At 62.5% G+C, this 16109-nt stretch overlaps 4 pseudogenes; all 4 read right to left on the reverse strand.

Moving 5' to 3' along the window:
- Window positions 1–3312: 3312 nt before the first annotated feature.
- Window positions 3313–3431, reverse strand: LOC142866599 (uncharacterized; annotated as a pseudogene).
- Window positions 3432–7279: 3848 nt separating this feature from the next.
- LOC142866601 (uncharacterized) lies at window positions 7280–7398 on the reverse strand (annotated as a pseudogene).
- Window positions 7399–11235: 3837 nt separating this feature from the next.
- On the reverse strand, window positions 11236–11354 carry LOC142866602 (uncharacterized; annotated as a pseudogene).
- A 3850-nt stretch (window positions 11355–15204) lies between these two features.
- LOC142866603 (uncharacterized) lies at window positions 15205–15323 on the reverse strand (annotated as a pseudogene).
- Between the last annotated feature and the right edge of the window lie 786 nt (window positions 15324–16109).

Raw genomic sequence — 16109 nt, forward strand, 5'->3', positions numbered from 1 at the left:
GTGGGGTGGGGTGGCGTGGTTTGTGGGGCGCTGAAGAAATCAGTCCCCTCCATCTCCCACCTCTGGAAAACGCCCAAGCCCTTGGAGAACTGCCGGCACCGCTACCGTGGGGGCCGGGACCCTCCTCTGTGTCCTCCTGTGGCCCAGTCCAAGGGGCCTGGGCCTGGCCGGGGCTGCATTGGACCCTGACCACCCTGGCGTGTGGACTCGCCAAAAATCGGCCATTAGATATTGGATTCCAGCTTCCTTGAGGTCATTTCACTAATGAGTGCACCGGAAAGAGGTTCCTAATCCATCTGTGAGGGTGGCAACTGAAAGAGAATTTGAAAGCTGACAGAATAGGCGAGGGAAGGCATAGGAGATTTCCACACCCAGCAAGGAAGCCTTTCCCGAAATGGAAGAAAGAAACGAGCAAACAGAGACACCGGTAGCCCGCCCGGATCAGAGTCTGCCCCCGAGAGAAAGCACCCTGACCAGGTTCACCCGTGGGTGGGTGGCGAGCTAGCGGCATTCAGAAGAGCGAGGCCCGCAGTCTGTGCGGAAGACACCTGCACTCGGGTGTGTGTGGCGGCGCGATTCCCAAGCAGCTCCAGATGTTAAACCAAGGAGAAGCCAGGGAGTTCCCAACGCCCCAGGTGTCCTCAGCCCACGACTGGCTGCTGTGGGAATGCGAAGCCCGGCTCCTTGTCTCAGAGCGGGGTTCCCAGGAGGATCAGGCTGAAGCTGGGACTTGGCCGCAAAGTGTCCCCTCGCACGGCCACCCCCTTCCCCTTCCTGCTCCTCTACTCCTGGTGCCCCTCCATCCAGGGGCCAGACCTTAAAGAGTCACCGCAAGAGAATCCTGGTCCCAAAGGAGCCTTCTGGGGGACCGGTGCTGAGAGAGGTTGTGGGCATGGCCCGCTGGGGCTCTGCCCGACCCAGGGCTGAGAGACGCCACCTCCCAGCTCTGGGTCCCTGCAGGAAGTGTTGGCAAGCACAGGGCCAGTCCTCCAAAGGCCCAGGTACAGGGAGCCCAGGCCAAGCAGCCTGTGGAAGAAGCCACTTGCCGTGCCACCCCGGGAACAGGACTGCAGGCCCCGGCCCTTCCCACCTCCTCCTCCTCCTCTTCCCCCCCACCCCCCGCCCCCACCCCTCCACCGACATGGCACAGGGCTCAGAGACACCTCAGACCCTTGCTACCCAAAGTGCAAAGGGCATCGGTTGCTCCTCCAAACCCCCCGCCCAGCAGACCACGTTGTCCAGCCAGCCCCCGGGCCTCCCTGGGGTGCCCAGCACAAAAGTGCAGACACCCACCGGACCCTCAGTCTCAGTTTTCGGATGTTTTTGCCACTCTAAGGACCCGCAGGCCAGCTGGGCCTTCGGGCAGGACAGAGAGCCCCGGAATCCGACGTGGAGAGCTGCGTGTACGTCCCCATCAGGAGGCGGTCCCCACCTCCGGGGCTCTCCCCTTGCGGGGAGCGGCAGCCCCAGGGCCTCAGGCAAGACACCAGGCTGGGCCCCCCCACGGCACAGCGGGGGGGGGGGGGGGAGGGGGCACAGCGGGGGGGCACGTTCCCCGCACAAGCGCCTTAGGGACGGCTGCTGGAGACTGCTGCGGCCACCCTGCTGCCGGGTTTCTGGAGGGCTTCCTGGAAGCAGCGTCCACACCAAGCCCTTGGAAGGCCCAGGCGACGGAGGAGCCAGCCGGTCAGGCAGGGGCCGAGGACGGTGAGAGGCCGGGCGGGAAGGAGCATGTCAGGCAGGGGCAGAGGACGGTGACAGGCCGGGCGGGAAGGAGCCGGTCAGGCGGGGGCCCAGGACAGTGACGGGCCTGGCCGGGGAGGAGCGAGTCAGGCAGGGGCAGAGGAGACGGGCTGGGTAAGGGTTAGGGTTACAGTTAGGGCACAATTCACAATCGCAAAGATGTGGAAGCGACCCGAGTGCCCATCCATCCAGGAGTGCATTAATAAAATGTGGCGCGTGGACACCACGGAGTGCCATTCGGCTGTGAGGAGCAGCGGTGAGAGGGCACCTCTCGTGTTCTCCTGGCCAGAGCTGGAACCCGTTCCAGTAAGCCAAGTATCCCAAGAATGGACACACGAGCACCACGTGAGCGCGCTCACCGGCAAATTGGTACGAACGGATGGACACCTAAGTGGACAGAGAGGAATCCCCTTCCTCGGGTGGGTGTCGGGCGGGTGGGGGGAGGGGATGGGCATACACATCCATTAGGAATGGGGTGGGTGCGCACCGACTGGGGCATGGGCGCACTTGAAGCTAATGACCCGAGGGGGGAGGCTGGGAGAGGGCAACGTACCCGACCTTAACATTGGTACCCCCACAATACGCTGGAGGTATACAACATGAGAGGTAAATGAATAAGAACACAGGGGGGAGGGGGGCACGGGCAACACATGTCACCTGAATACTTGTACTCCCATCATCTGCTTGAAAAGAGAGAGAAAAGAAAATGCAATAATAGAGGCCGGGCGCGGTGGCTCACGCCTGTAATCCTAGCTCTTGGGAGGCCGAGGCGGGTGGATTGCTCAAGGTCAGGAGTTCAAAACCAGCCTGAGCAAGAGCGAGACCCCGTCTCTACTATAAATAGAAAGAAATTGATTGGCCAACTGATATATATATATATATAAAAAAAAATTAGCCGGGCATAGTGGCGCATGCCTGTAGTCCCAGCTACTCGGGAGGCTGAGGCAGAAGGATCACTCGAGCCCAGGAGTTTGAGGTTGCTGTGAGCTAGGGTGACGCCACGGCACTCACTCTAGCCTGGACAACAAAGTGAGACTCTGTCTCAAAAAAAAAAAAAAAAAAAGAAAAAAAAAAAAAAGAAAATGCAATAATAGAGGTAAGAGACACTTTTTAAAAATAATGAATCCGAAGAGAAAAGTAAAAGGAGGCCTGTGGAGCAGGTCTGGGTGTGACTCCGGATCCCCCAACATCAGGTGCCACCACCAAAGATTCCTACGTGGAGCCCGTAGAACCCCAAAAGCAACGGGACGAGTTCTGGTCACATACTCCCTCAAAATGACATCCTGGCCTTCTTCTGGAACTCCCTCCCCTCTCAGACTCTCAAGGTTTCCTCCAGCGTGTCGGTTCCCACAGAGCAGACCTTTGGTCTGAGACCTGACAGTCCAGATGCCACGCGTGCTGCCGCGTGGCGGCGGTGTCGCGGCTTGGGACAAGAGGAGGCCCCACGGTGCGGGCTGGGGCGCCAGGCACAGCGGCGGGCGCTGAGGGTGGGGGTGACCCCCACCCCGGGCCGCCGCCGCGCTCCCAGAAAGGGGACAGAACGAGAGGCAAAAAAAAAAAAAAAGCCGCCGCCTAGGGCACCCGTGATTCCCGGGCGGTCTCCCATCCAAGTACTAACGAGGCCCGACCCTGCTTAGCTTCCGAGACCAGAGGAGATGGGGGGCGTTCAGGGTGGTGTGGCCCTAGACGGCGGAGGGCGCCCCTGCCCCGCTCAAGAAGCCGAGCCTCTCTGCGCTTCCCCGCCGCCGCCTCCCGCCCCAGGCCCCGCGCCGGGCCGGGCCTGTTGAGTTCGCCGGCGGCCGGGTCCGGCGGGCTCCGAGGGACCGGGGTGATGGGCGGGGCGGGGCGGGGCGGGGGGCTGTCTCTCTCTACACACACACACACTCACACTCACTCACACTCACACAAGATGCGCCTCCACGGCTGGACTCGCCAAGGTGGAGACCTTCCAGCCCCCCTCCTCTCCCCGCCTGGCCTCCTTCACCTACCCGCCGCCCACCCCCAGCGCGTCGCCGCCGCTGACTGCGCACGCGCCCGGCGCTCGCCCTCTGACCCCAGCCAGGGGCCGCCCTCCCCCACAACCGCTTTCAGCTGTGCCCCCCTCCCCCCGCCCTGTGGGTGGGCTGCCGCCTATTCCCCCGGGCCAGGGCTGGGGCACAGCGCAAGGGGGAGGGGAGCGAGTGTATGGGGCATCTCTCTCTGGGGATGTGTCCCATGGGTGGGGTGGGGTGGGGTGGGGTGGCGTGGTTTGTGGGGCGCTGAAGAAATCAGTCCCCTCCATCTCCCACCTCTGGAAAACGCCCAAGCCCTTGGAGAACTGCCGGCACCGCTACCGTGGGGGCCGGGACCCTCCTCTGTGTCCTCCTGTGGCCCAGTCCAAGGGGCCTGGGCCTGGCCGGGGCTGCATTGGACCCCGACCACCCTGGCGTGTGGACTCGCCAAAAATCGGCCATTAGATATTGGATTCCAGCTTCCTTGAGGTCATTTCACTAATGAGTGCACCGGAAAGAGTTTCCTAATCCATCTGTGAGGGTGGCAACTGAAAGAGAATTTGAAAGCTGACAGAATAGGCGAGGAAAGGCATAGGAGATTTCCACACCCAGCAAGGAAGCCTTTCCCGAAATGGAAGAAAGAAACGAGCAAACAGAGACACCGGTAGCCCGCCCGGATCAGAGTCTGCCCCCGAGAGAAAGCACCCTGACCAGGTTCACCCGTGGGTGGGTGGCGAGCTAGCGGCATTCAGAAGAGCGAGGCCCGCAGTCTGTGCGGAAGACACCTGCACTCGGGTGTGTGTGGCGGCGCGATTCCCAAGCAGCTCCAGATGTTAAACCAAGGAGAAGCCAGGGAGTTCCCAACGCCCCAGGTGTCCTCAGCCCACGACTGGCTGCTGTGGGAATGCGAAGCCCGGCTCCTTGTCTCAGAGCGGGGTTCCCAGGAGGATCAGGCTGAAGCTGGGACTTGGCCGCAAAGTGTCCCCTCGCATGGCCACCCCCTTCCCCTTCCTGCTCCTCTACTCCTGGTGCCCCTCCATCCAGGGGCCAGACCTTAAAGAGTCACCGCAAGAGAATCCTGGTCCCAAAGGAGCCTTCTGGGGGACCGGTGCTGAGAGAGGTTGTGGGCATGGCCCGCTGGGGCTCTGCCCGACCCAGGGCTGAGAGACGCAACCTCCCAGCTCTGGGTCCCTGCAGGAAGTGTTGGCAAGCACAGGGCCAGTCCTCCAAAGGCCCAGGTACAGGGAGCCCAGGCCAAGCAGCCTGTGGAAGAAGCCACTTGCCGTGCCACCCCGGGAACAGGACTGCAGGCCCCGGCCCTTCCCACCTCCTCCTCCTCCTCTTCCCCCCCACCCCCCGCCCCCACCCCTCCACCGACATGGCACAGGGCTCAGAGACACCTCAGACCCTTGCTACCCAAAGTGCAAAGGGCATCGGTTGCTCCTCCAAACCCCCCGCCCAGCAGACCACGTTGTCCAGCCAGCCCCCGGGCCTCCCTGGGGTGCCCAGCACAAAAGTGCAGACACCCACCGGACCCTCAGTCTCAGTTTTCGGATGTTTTTGCCACTCTAAGGACCCGCAGGCCAGCTGGGCCTTCGGGCAGGACAGAGAGCCCCGGAATCCGACGTGGAGAGCTGCGTGTACGTCCCCATCAGGAGGCGGTCCCCACCTCCGGGGCTCTCCCCTTGCGGGGAGCGGCAGCCCCAGGGCCTCAGGCAAGACACCAGGCTGGGCCCCCCCACGGCACAGTGGGGGGGGGGGGAGGGGGCACAGCGGGGGGGCACGTTCCCCGCACAAGCGCCTTAGGGACGGCTGCTGGAGACTGCTGCGGCCACCCTGCTGCCGGGTTTCTGGAGGGCTTCCTGGAAGCAGCGTCCACACCAAGCCCTTGGAAGGCCCAGGCGACGGAGGAGCCAGCCGGTCAGGCAGGGGCCGAGGACGGTGAGAGGCCGGGCGGGAAGGAGCATGTCAGGCAGGGGCAGAGGACGGTGACAGGCCGGGCGGGAAGGAGCCGGTCAGGCGGGGGCCCAGGACAGTGACGGGCCTGGCCGGGGAGGAGCGAGTCAGGCAGGGGCAGAGGAGACGGGCTGGGTAAGGGTTAGGGTTACAGTTAGGGCACAATTCACAATCGCAAAGATGTGGAAGCGACCCGAGTGCCCATCCATCCAGGAGTGCATTAATAAAATGTGGCGCGTGGACACCACGGAGTGCCATTCGGCTGTGAGGAGCAGCGGTGAGAGGGCACCTCTCGTGTTCTCCTGGCCAGAGCTGGAACCCGTTCCAGTAAGCCAAGTATCCCAAGAATGGACACACGAGCACCACGTGAGCGCGCTCACCGGCAAATTGGTACGAACGGATGGACACCTAAGTGGACAGAGAGGAATCCCCTTCCTCGGGTGGGTGTCGGGCGGGTGGGGGGAGGGGATGGGCATACACATCCATTAGGAATGGGGTGGGTGCGCACCGACTGGGGCATGGGCGCACTTGAAGCTAATGACCCGAGGGGGGAGGCTGGGAGAGGGCAACGTACCCGACCTTAACATTGGTACCCCCACAATACGCTGGAGGTATACAACATGAGAGGTAAATGAATAAGAACACAGGGGGGAGGGGGGCACGGGCAACACATGTCACCTGAATACTTGTACTCCCATCATCTGCTTGAAAAGAGAGAGAAAAGAAAATGCAATAATAGAGGCCGGGCGCGGTGGCTCACGCCTGTAATCCTAGCTCTTGGGAGGCCGAGGCGGGTGGATTGCTCAAGGTCAGGAGTTCAAAACCAGCCTGAGCAAGAGCGAGACCCCGTCTCTACTATAAATAGAAAGAAATTGATTGGCCAACTGATATATATATATATATAAAAAAAAATTAGCCGGGCATAGTGGCGCATGCCTGTAGTCCCAGCTACTCGGGAGGCTGAGGCAGAAGGATCACTCGAGCCCAGGAGTTTGAGGTTGCTGTGAGCTAGGGTGACGCCACGGCACTCACTCTAGCCTGGACAACAAAGTGAGACTCTGTCTCAAAAAAAAAAAAAAAAAAAGAAAAAAAAAAAAAGAAAATGCAATAATAGAGGTAAGAGACACTTTTTAAAAATAATGAATCCGAAGAGAAAAGTAAAAGGAGGCCTGTGGAGCAGGTCTGGGTGTGACTCCGGATCCCCCAACATCAGGTGCCACCACCAAAGATTCCTACGTGGAGCCCGTAGAACCCCAAAAGCAACGGGACGAGTTCTGGTCACATACTCCCTCAAAATGACATCCTGGCCTTCTTCTGGAACTCCCTCCCCTCTCAGACTCTCAAGGTTTCCTCCAGCGTGTCGGTTCCCACAGAGCAGACCTTTGGTCTGAGACCTGACAGTCCAGATGCCACGCGTGCTGCCGCGTGGCGGCGGTGTCGCGGCTTGGGACAAGAGGAGGCCCCACGGTGCGGGCTGGGGCGCCAGGCACAGCGGCGGGCGCTGAGGGTGGGGGTGACCCCCACCCCGGGCCGCCGCCGCGCTCCCAGAAAGGGGACAGAACGAGAGGCAAAAAAAAAAAAAAAGCCGCCGCCTAGGGCACCCGTGATTCCCGGGCGGTCTCCCATCCAAGTACTAACGAGGCCCGACCCTGCTTAGCTTCCGAGACCAGAGGAGATGGGGGGCGTTCAGGGTGGTGTGGCCCTAGACGGCGGAGGGCGCCCCTGCCCCGCTCAAGAAGCCGAGCCTCTCTGCGCTTCCCCGCCGCCGCCTCCCGCCCCAGGCCCCGCGCCGGGCCGGGCCTGTTGAGTTCGCCGGCGGCCGGGTCCGGCGGGCTCCGAGGGACCGGGGTGATGGGCGGGGCGGGGCGGGGCGGGGGGCTGTCTCTCTCTACACACACACACACTCACACTCACTCACACTCACACAAGATGCGCCTCCACGGCTGGACTCGCCAAGGTGGAGACCTTCCAGCCCCCCTCCTCTCCCCGCCTGGCCTCCTTCACCTACCCGCCGCCCACCCCCAGCGCGTCGCCGCCGCTGACTGCGCACGCGCCCGGCGCTCGCCCTCTGACCCCAGCCAGGGGCCGCCCTCCCCCACAACCGCTTTCAGCTGTGCCCCCCTCCCCCCGCCCTGTGGGTGGGCTGCCGCCTATTCCCCCGGGCCAGGGCTGGGGCACAGCGCAAGGGGGAGGGGAGCGAGTGTATGGGGCATCTCTCTCTGGGGATGTGTCCCATGGGTGGGGTGGGGTGGGGTGGGGTGGCGTGGTTTGTGGGGCGCTGAAGAAATCAGTCCCCTCCATCTCCCACCTCTGGAAAACGCCCAAGCCCTTGGAGAACTGCCGGCACCGCTACCGTGGGGGCCGGGACCCTCCTCTGTGTCCTCCTGTGGCCCAGTCCAAGGGGCCTGGGCCTGGCCGGGGCTGCATTGGACCCCGACCACCCTGGCGTGTGGACTCGCTAAAAATCGGCCATTAGATATTGGATTCCAGCTTCCTTGAGGTCATTTCACTAATGAGTGCACCGGAAAGAGTTTCCTAATCCATCTGTGAGGGTGGCAACTGAAAGAGAATTTGAAAGCTGACAGAATAGGCGAGGGAAGGCATAGGAGATTTCCACACCCAGCAAGGAAGCCTTTCCCGAAATGGAAGAAAGAAACGAGCAAACAGAGACACCGGTAGCCCGCCCGGATCAGAGTCTGCCCCCGAGAGAAAGCACCCTGACCAGGTTCACCCGTGGGTGGGTGGCGAGCTAGCGGCATTCAGAAGAGCGAGGCCCGCAGTCTGTGCGGAAGACACCTGCACTCGGGTGTGTGTGGCGGCGCGATTCCCAAGCAGCTCCAGATGTTAAACCAAGGAGAAGCCAGGGAGTTCCCAACGCCCCAGGTGTCCTCAGCCCACGACTGGCTGCTGTGGGAATGCGAAGCCCGGCTCCTTGTCTCAGAGCGGGGTTCCCAGGAGGATCAGGCTGAAGCTGGGACTTGGCCGCAAAGTGTCCCCTCGCATGGCCACCCCCTTCCCCTTCCTGCTCCTCTACTCCTGGTGCCCCTCCATCCAGGGGCCAGACCTTAAAGAGTCACCGCAAGAGAATCCTGGTCCCAAAGGAGCCTTCTGGGGGACCGGTGCTGAGAGAGGTTGTGGGCATGGCCCGCTGGGGCTCTGCCCGACCCAGGGCTGAGAGACGCCACCTCCCAGCTCTGGGTCCCTGCAGGAAGTGTTGGCAAGCACAGGGCCAGTCCTCCAAAGGCCCAGGTACAGGGAGCCCAGGCCAAGCAGCCTGTGGAAGAAGCCACTTGCCGTGCCACCCCGGGAACAGGACTGCAGGCCCCGGCCCTTCCCACCTCCTCCTCCTCCTCTTCCCCCCCACCCCCCGCCCCCACCCCTCCACCGACATGGCACAGGGCTCAGAGACACCTCAGACCCTTGCTACCCAAAGTGCAAAGGGCATCGGTTGCTCCTCCAAACCCCCCGCCCAGCAGACCACGTTGTCCAGCCAGCCCCCGGGCCTCCCTGGGGTGCCCAGCACAAAAGTGCAGACACCCACCGGACCCTCAGTCTCAGTTTTCGGATGTTTTTGCCACTCTAAGGACCCGCAGGCCAGCTGGGCCTTCGGGCAGGACAGAGAGCCCCGGAATCCGACGTGGAGAGCTGCGTGTACGTCCCCATCAGGAGGCGGTCCCCACCTCCGGGGCTCTCCCCTTGCGGGGAGCGGCAGCCCCAGGGCCTCAGGCAAGACACCAGGCTGGGCCCCCCCACGGCACAGCGGGGGGGGGGGGGGAGGGGGCACAGCGGGGGGGCACGTTCCCCGCACAAGCGCCTTAGGGACGGCTGCTGGAGACTGCTGCGGCCACCCTGCTGCCGGGTTTCTGGAGGGCTTCCTGGAAGCAGCGTCCACACCAAGCCCTTGGAAGGCCCAGGCGACGGAGGAGCCAGCCGGTCAGGCAGGGGCCGAGGACGGTGAGAGGCCGGGCGGGAAGGAGCATGTCAGGCAGGGGCAGAGGACGGTGACAGGCCGGGCGGGAAGGAGCCGGTCAGGCGGGGGCCCAGGACAGTGACGGGCCTGGCCGGGGAGGAGCGAGTCAGGCAGGGGCAGAGGAGACGGGCTGGGTAAGGGTTAGGGTTACAGTTAGGGCACAATTCACAATCGCAAAGATGTGGAAGCGACCCGAGTGCCCATCCATCCAGGAGTGCATTAATAAAATGTGGCGCGTGGACACCACGGAGTGCCATTCGGCTGTGAGGAGCAGCGGTGAGAGGGCACCTCTCGTGTTCTCCTGGCCAGAGCTGGAACCCGTTCCAGTAAGCCAAGTATCCCAAGAATGGACACACGAGCACCACGTGAGCGCGCTCACCGGCAAATTGGTACGAACGGATGGACACCTAAGTGGACAGAGAGGAATCCCCTTCCTCGGGTGGGTGTCGGGCGGGTGGGGGGAGGGGATGGGCATACACATCCATTAGGAATGGGGTGGGTGCGCACCGACTGGGGCATGGGCGCACTTGAAGCTAATGACCCGAGGGGGGAGGCTGGGAGAGGGCAACGTACCCGACCTTAACATTGGTACCCCCACAATACGCTAGAGGTATACAACATGAGAGGTAAATGAATAAGAACACAGGGGGGAGGGGGGCACGGGCAACACATGTCACCTGAATACTTGTACTCCCATCATCTGCTTGAAAAGAGAGAGAAAAGAAAATGCAATAATAGAGGCCGGGCGCGGTGGCTCACGCCTGTAATCCTAGCTCTTGGGAGGCCGAGGCGGGTGGATTGCTCAAGGTCAGGAGTTCAAAACCAGCCTGAGCAAGAGCGAGACCCCGTCTCTACTATAAATAGAAAGAAATTGATTGGCCAACTGATATATATATATATATAAAAAAAAATTAGCCGGGCATAGTGGCGCATGCCTGTAGTCCCAGCTACTCGGGAGGCTGAGGCAGAAGGATCACTCGAGCCCAGGAGTTTGAGGTTGCTGTGAGCTAGGGTGACGCCACGGCACTCACTCTAGCCTGGACAACAAAGTGAGACTCTGTCTCAAAAAAAAAAAAAAAAAAAAGAAAATGCAATAATAGAGGTAAGAGACACTTTTTAAAAATAATGAATCCGAAGAGAAAAGTAAAAGGAGGCCTGTGGAGCAGGTCTGGGTGTGACTCCGGATCCCCCAACATCAGGTGCCACCACCAAAGATTCCTACGTGGAGCCCGTAGAACCCCAAAAGCAACGGGACGAGTTCTGGTCACATACTCCCTCAAAATGACATCCTGGCCTTCTTCTGGAACTCCCTCCCCTCTCAGACTCTCAAGGTTTCCTCCAGCGTGTCGGTTCCCACAGAGCAGACCTTTGGTCTGAGACCTGACAGTCCAGATGCCACGCGTGCTGCCGCGTGGCGGCGGTGTCGCGGCTTGGGACAAGAGGAGGCCCCACGGTGCGGGCTGGGGCGCCAGGCACAGCGGCGGGCGCTGAGGGTGGGGGTGACCCCCACCCCGGGCCGCCGCCGCGCTCCCAGAAAGGGGACAGAACGAGAGGCAAAAAAAAAAAAAAAGCCGCCGCCTAGGGCACCCGTGATTCCCGGGCGGTCTCCCATCCAAGTACTAACGAGGCCCGACCCTGCTTAGCTTCCGAGACCAGAGGAGATGGGGGGCGTTCAGGGTGGTGTGGCCCTAGACGGCGGAGGGCGCCCCTGCCCCGCTCAAGAAGCCGAGCCTCTCTGCGCTTCCCCGCCGCCGCCTCCCGCCCCAGGCCCCGCGCCGGGCCGGGCCTGTTGAGTTCGCCGGCGGCCGGGTCCGGCGGGCTCCGAGGGACCGGGGTGATGGGCGGGGCGGGGCGGGGCGGGGGGCTGTCTCTCTCTACACACACACACACTCACACTCACTCACACTCACACAAGATGCGCCTCCACGGCTGGACTCGCCAAGGTGGAGACCTTCCAGCCCCCCTCCTCTCCCCGCCTGGCCTCCTTCACCTACCCGCCGCCCACCCCCAGCGCGTCGCCGCCGCTGACTGCGCACGCGCCCGGCGCTCGCCCTCTGACCCCAGCCAGGGGCCGCCCTCCCCCACAACCGCTTTCAGCTGTGCCCCCCTCCCCCCGCCCTGTGGGTGGGCTGCCGCCTATTCCCCCGGGCCAGGGCTGGGGCACAGCGCAAGGGGGAGGGGAGCGAGTGTATGGGGCATCTCTCTCTGGGGATGTGTCCCATGGGTGGGGTGGGGTGGGGTGGGGTGGCGTGGTTTGTGGGGCGCTGAAGAAATCAGTCCCCTCCATCTCCCACCTCTGGAAAACGCCCAAGCCCTTGGAGAACTGCCGGCACCGCTACCGTGGGGGCCGGGACCCTCCTCTGTGTCCTCCTGTGGCCCAGTCCAAGGGGCCTGGGCCTGGCCGGGGCTGCATTGGACCCCGACCACCCTGGCGTGTGGACTCGCTAAAAATCGGCCATTAGATATTGGATTCCAGCTTCCTTGAGGTCATTTCACTAATGAGTGCACCGGAAAGAGTTTCCTAATCCATCTGTGAGGGTGGCAACTGAAAGAGAATTTGAAAGCTGACAGAATAGGCGAGGGAAGGCATAGGAGATTTCCACACCCAGCAAGGAAGCCTTTCCCGAAATGGAAGAAAGAAACGAGCAAACAGAGACACCGGTAGCCCGCCCGGATCAGAGTCTGCCCCCGAGAGAAAGCACCCTGACCAGGTTCACCCGTGGGTGGGTGGCGAGCTAGCGGCATTCAGAAGAGCGAGGCCCGCAGTCTGTGCGGAAGACACCTGCACTCGGGTGTGTGTGGCGGCGCGATTCCCAAGCAGCTCCAGATGTTAAACCAAGGAGAAGCCAGGGAGTTCCCAACGCCCCAGGTGTCCTCAGCCCACGACTGGCTGCTGTGGGAATGCGAAGCCCGGCTCCTTGTCTCAGAGCGGGGTTCCCAGGAGGATCAGGCTGAAGCTGGGACTTGGCCGCAAAGTGTCCCCTCGCATGGCCACCCCCTTCCCCTTCCTGCTCCTCTACTCCTGGTGCCCCTCCATCCAGGGGCCAGACCTTAAAGAGTCACCGCAAGAGAATCCTGGTCCCAAAGGAGCCTTCTGGGGGACCGGTGCTGAGAGAGGTTGTGGGCATGGCCCGCTGGGGCTCTGCCCGACCCAGGGCTGAGAGACGCCACCTCCCAGCTCTGGGTCCCTGCAGGAAGTGTTGGCAAGCACAGGGCCAGTCCTCCAAAGGCCCAGGTACAGGGAGCCCAGGCCAAGCAGCCTGTGGAAGAAGCCACTTGCCGTGCCACCCCGGGAACAGGACTGCAGGCCCCGGCCCTTCCCACCTCCTCCTCCTCCTCTTCCCCCCCACCCCCCGCCCCCACCCCTCCACCGACATGGCACAGGGCTCAGAGACACCTCAGACCCTTGCTACCCAAAGTGCAAAGGGCATCGGTTGCTCCTCCAAACCCCCCGCCCAGCAGACCACGTTGTCCAGCCAGCCCCCGGGCCTCCCTGGGGTGCCCAGCACAAAAGTGCAGACACCCACCGGACCCTCAGTCTCAGTTTTCGGATGTTTTTGCCACTCTAAGGACCCGCAGGCCAGCTGGGCCTTCGGGCAGGACAGAGAGCCCCGGAATCCGACGTGGAGAGCTGCGTGTACGTCCCCATCAGGAGGCGGTCCCCACCTCCGGGGCTCTCCCCTTGCGGGGAGCGGCAGCCCCAGGGCCTCAGGCAAGACACCAGGCTGGGCCCCCCCACGGCACAGCGGGGGGGGGGGGGGAGGGGGCACAGCGGGGGGGCACGTTCCCCGCACAAGCGCCTTAGGGACGGCTGCTGGAGACTGCTGCGGCCACCCTGCTGCCGGGTTTCTGGAGGGCTTCCTGGAAGCAGCGTCCACACCAAGCCCTTGGAAGGCCCAGGCGACGGAGGAGCCAGCCGGTCAGGCAGGGGCCGAGGACGGTGAGAGGCCGGGCGGGAAGGAGCATGTCAGGCAGGGGCAGAGGACGGTGACAGGCCGGGCGGGAAGGAGCCGGTCAGGCGGGGGCCCAGGACAGTGACGGGCCTGGCCGGGGAGGAGCGAGTCAGGCAGGGGCAGAGGAGACGGGCTGGGTAAGGGTTAGGGTTACAGTTAGGGCACAATTCACAATCGCAAAGATGTGGAAGCGACCCGAGTGCCCATCCATCCAGGAGTGCATTAATAAAATGTGGCGCGTGGACACCACGGAGTGCCATTCGGCTGTGAGGAGCAGCGGTGAGAGGGCACCTCTCGTGTTCTCCTGGCCAGAGCTGGAACCCGTTCCAGTAAGCCAAGTATCCCAAGAATGGACACACGAGCACCACGTGAGCGCGCTCACCGGCAAATTGGTACGAACGGATGGACACCTAAGTGGACAGAGAGGAATCCCCTTCCTCGGGTGGGTGTCGGGCGGGTGGGGGGAGGGGATGGGCATACACATCCATTAGGAATGGGGTGGGTGCGCACCGACTGGGGCATGGGCGCACTTGAAGCTAATGACCCGAGGGGGGAGGCTGGGAGAGGGCAACGTACCCGACCTTAACATTGGTACCCCCACAATACGCTAGAGGTATACAACATGAGAGGTAAATGAATAAGAACACAGGGGGGAGGGGGGCACGGGCAACACATGTCACCTGAATACTTGTACTCCCATCATCTGCTTGAAAAGAGAGAGAAAAGAAAATGCAATAATAGAGGCCGGGCGCGGTGGCTCACGCCTGTAATCCTAGCTCTTGGGAGGCCGAGGCGGGTGGATTGCTCAAGGTCAGGAGTTCAAAACCAGCCTGAGCAAGAGCGAGACCCCGTCTCTACTATAAATAGAAAGAAATTGATTGGCCAACTGATATATATATATATATAAAAAAAAATTAGCCGGGCATAGTGGCGCATGCCTGTAGTCCCAGCTACTCGGGAGGCTGAGGCAGAAGGATCACTCGAGCCCAGGAGTTTGAGGTTGCTGTGAGCTAGGGTGACGCCACGGCACTCACTCTAGCCTGGACAACAAAGTGAGACTCTGTCTCAAAAAAAAAAAAAAAAAAAGAAAAAAAAAAAAAGAAAATGCAATAATAGAGGTAAGAGACACTTTTTAAAAATAATGAATCCGAAGAGAAAAGTAAAAGGAGGCCTGTGGAGCAGGTCTGGGTGTGACTCCGGATCCCCCAACATCAGGTGCCACCACCAAAGATTCCTACGTGGAGCCCGTAGAACCCCAAAAGCAACGGGACGAGTTCTGGTCACATACTCCCTCAAAATGACATCCTGGCCTTCTTCTGGAACTCCCTCCCCTCTCAGACTCTCAAGGTTTCCTCCAGCGTGTCGGTTCCCACAGAGCAGACCTTTGGTCTGAGACCTGACAGTCCAGATGCCACGCGTGCTGCCGCGTGGCGGCGGTGTCGCGGCTTGGGACAAGAGGAGGCCCCACGGTGCGGGCTGGGGCGCCAGGCACAGCGGCGGGCGCTGAGGGTGGGGGTGACCCCCACCCCGGGCCGCCGCCGCGCTCCCAGAAAGGGGACAGAACGAGAGGCAAAAAAAAAAAAAAAGCCGCCGCCTAGGGCACCCGTGATTCCCGGGCGGTCTCCCATCCAAGTACTAACGAGGCCCGACCCTGCTTAGCTTCCGAGACCAGAGGAGATGGGGGGCGTTCAGGGTGGTGTGGCCCTAGACGGCGGAGGGCGCCCCTGCCCCGCTCAAGAAGCCGAGCCTCTCTGCGCTTCCCCGCCGCCGCCTCCCGCCCCAGGCCCCGCGCCGGGCCGGGCCTGTTGAGTTCGCCGGCGGCCGGGTCCGGCGGGCTCCGAGGGACCGGGGTGATGGGCGGGGCGGGGCGGGGCGGGGGGCTGTCTCTCTCTACACACACACACACTCACACTCACTCACACTCACACAAGATGCGCCTCCACGGCTGGACTCGCCAAGGTGGAGACCTTCCAGCCCCCCTCCTCTCCCCGCCTGGCCTCCTTCACCTACCCGCCGCCCACCCCCAGCGCGTCGCCGCCGCTGACTGCGCACGCGCCCGGCGCTCGCCCTCTGACCCCAGCCAGGGGCCGCCCTCCCCCACAACCGCTTTCAGCTGTGCCCCCCTCCCCCCGCCCTGTGGGTGGGCTGCCGCCTATTCCCCCGGGCCAGGGCTGGGGCACAGCGCAAGGGGGAGGGGAGCGAGTGTATGGGGCATCTCTCTCTGGGGATGTGTCCCATGGGTGGGGTGGGGTGGGGTGGGGTGGCGTGGTTTGTGGGGCGCTGAAGAAATCAGTCCCCTCCATCTCCCACCTCTGGAAAACGCCCAAGCCCTTGGAGAACTGCCGGCACCGCTACCGTGGGGGCCGGGACCCTCCTCTGTGTCCTCCTGTGGCCCAGTCCAAGGGGCCTGGGCCTGGCCGGGGCTGCATTGGACCCCGACCACCCTGGCGTGTGGACTCGCTAAAAATCGGCCATTAGATATTGGATTCCAGCTTC

The sequence above is a fragment of the Microcebus murinus genome, unplaced genomic scaffold (assembly GCF_040939455.1).
Source record: "Microcebus murinus isolate Inina unplaced genomic scaffold, M.murinus_Inina_mat1.0 scaf006_hap2_Mmur4.0, whole genome shotgun sequence".
Classification (NCBI taxonomy): domain Eukaryota; kingdom Metazoa; phylum Chordata; class Mammalia; order Primates; family Cheirogaleidae; genus Microcebus; species Microcebus murinus.